Source organism: Schistocerca gregaria, unplaced genomic scaffold, assembly GCF_023897955.1.
Source record: "Schistocerca gregaria isolate iqSchGreg1 unplaced genomic scaffold, iqSchGreg1.2 ptg000240l, whole genome shotgun sequence".
Classification (NCBI taxonomy): domain Eukaryota; kingdom Metazoa; phylum Arthropoda; class Insecta; order Orthoptera; family Acrididae; genus Schistocerca; species Schistocerca gregaria.
Window position 1 is genome coordinate 4642244 of NW_026061752.1, and position 2620 is coordinate 4644863.

Here is a 2620-nt window from a genome sequence, read left to right on the forward strand (position 1 = left end):
CGAGATTTAATGGAAATAGCAACTTTAAACTTTGCCTACGTCTCTGTCAGTCGCAAGGAAGCTGTATTTGAAGGTGAAGGTGATTTTGTAGACATGTGTGAAAGACATGTTCTGAAATGCAAGTGTTGTTGTTTGGAGAGCACATCGGTTACGTGTCAGATGTGTAGTCAAGCAGTAATTTGTCGCCATAGCTGCAAATATTAGCCGGTAATATGAAGTGTTGTCAGCTAAAGTCTGATGATGCAGACGACCGTAAGGACGAAGTACCCAAGAGTACCGCTAGGCCGCGCCTCTTTAGCTCAGTGGTAGAGCACTGGTCTAATAAACCAGAGGTCGTAAGTTCCATCCTCACAGGAGAAAGATGAATTTTGGAAATCAGTTGCGCGTCGTGGCCGTATAGCAAACAGTACCTGTGATGACGAACAATTAGCGACAGGCGTTTTTTTAAGAATCACTCTCAGATGCGATTAAGGCGAATGGCGCAGATAAAGCATTTGCCAAAGCGGTACAGCATAAGGTGGGACGAGGCAGTCTGAATTACATTTTATAGATGTATTTCTCACATATCTCAGAGCCTCTCGCGATATTCGTCGTCGTCGTCGTCGTCGCCGCCGCCGCTTCTGCAGAAGTAGCAAATGGCAATCGTAGCAAATGCGGCGAGGGACGCCCTGCCTTCGATTCCGAATGCACAAAGTGTGTGGTCTTGTTTCACAGTCTATATTTGGTCGGTCTCGTCAGAGGTTGAATGTAACGAATGGGTGGGAAAGAGCAAGGGGCAGCGGCTGTGTAGAACGAAAACACAAATCCTCAGGGGTGTGAGGGTTTCGAGATGAGTCGTATACATGTAAATGTTGGTCGTCAGTGACCGTGTGGCCTAATGGATAAGGCGTCGGACTTCGGATCTGAAGATTACAGGTTCGAATGCTGTCACGCTTGTGTTTTTCCAGTTCTGAAAAAGAAACATAACGTTTTAATGTAGCAATTGAGCAGTACGAAACCGTCTGAATGTTGCTGTTGACCATTTTTTGCTTGGAGATGCTCTTGAGCTTGAAACACACACAACAAGACCGGTGTTAACTAGCGAAATGGTCGGCAGAGTGCCGACACAGCGAGTTTTGACTATCACTTGCACATCTAAAACAACGTCGGAAAGTAACTCGTTCGGCTTTTGAGTCACATAAAGTATGTGCGTTAATTTTGACGCCACTAGCTCTGCATGTTGTCATGCAATTTCTTTACCTCTCAGAAATGATTATGACATAAAAGTGAAGTACGTGACGAGTGTGACGTTAGGAAAACATTAGGCATCATGGAGAGATTCTGTATGGGACCACCCAACCCAAACGAGTACTGTGTGACGTGCTACCCGGCAGGTATTCACCGAGGTAGCCGGCTAGCTCAGTCGGTAGAGCGTCAGACTTTTAATCCCAGGGTCGTGGGTTCGAGCCAGACGCTGGGCGGAACGGAATTTTGTTCCGCTGCAAGTGTAAATTACCGTTTTACTGATTAACGAGATTTAATGGAAATAGCAACTTTAAACTTTGCCTACGTCTCTGTCAGTCGCAAGGAAGCTGTATTTGAAGGTGAAGGTGATTTTGTAGACATGTGTGAAAGACATGTTCTGAAATGCAAGTGTTGTTGTTTGGAGAGCACATCGGTTACGTGTCAGATGTGTAGTCAAGCAGTAATTTGTCGCCATAGCTGCAAATATTAGCCGGTAATATGAAGTGTTGTCAGCTAAAGTCTGATGATGCAGACGACCGTAAGGACGAAGTACCCAAGAGTACCGCTAGGCCGCGCCTCTTTAGCTCAGTGGTAGAGCACTGGTCTAATAAACCAGGGGTCGTAAGTTCCATCCTCACAGGAGAAAGATGAATTTTGGAAATCAGTTGCGCGTCGTGGCCGTATAGCAAACAGTACCTGTGATGACGAACAATTAGCGACAGGCGTTTTTTTAAGAATCACTCTCAGATGCGATTAAGGCGAATGGCGCAGATAAAGCATTTGCCAAAGCGGTACAGCATAAGGTGGGACGAGGCAGTCTGAATTACATTTTATAGATGTATTTCTCACATATCTCAGAGCCTCTCGCGATATTCGTCGTCGTCGTCGTCGTCGCCGCCGCCGCCGCTTCTGCAGAAGTAGCAAATGGCAATCGTAGCAAATGCGGCGAGGGACGCCCTGCCTTCGATTCCGAATGCACAAAGTGTGTGGTCTTGTTTCACAGTCTATATTTGGTCGGTCTCGTCAGAGGTTGAATGTAACGAATGGGTGGGAAAGAGCAAGGTGCAGCGGCTGTGTAGAACGAAAACACAAATCCTCAGGGGTGTGAGCGTTTCGAGATGAGTCGTATACATGTAAATGTTGGTCGTCAGTGACCGTGTGGCCTAAAGGATAAGGCGTCGGACTTCGGATCTGAAGATTACAGGTTCGAATGCTGTCACGCTTGTGTTTTTCCAATTCTGAAAAAGAAACATAACGTTTTAATGTAGCAATTGAGCAGTACGAAACCGTCTGAATGTTGCTGTTGACCATTTTTTGCTTGGAGATGCTCTTGAGCTTGAAACACACACAACAAGACCGGTGTTAACTAGCGAAATGGTCGGCAGAGTGCCGACAC

At 46.2% G+C, this 2620-nt stretch overlaps 1 non-coding gene across 1 annotated transcript; it reads left to right on the forward strand.

Annotated features, from left to right (window-relative positions):
• Positions 1–288: 288 nt before the first annotated feature.
• On the forward strand, positions 289–360 carry Trnai-aau (transfer RNA isoleucine (anticodon AAU)). The gene has a single exon. It is a non-coding gene; the product is annotated as a tRNA-Ile (tRNA).
• The last annotated feature ends 2260 nt before the right edge of the window (positions 361–2620 follow it).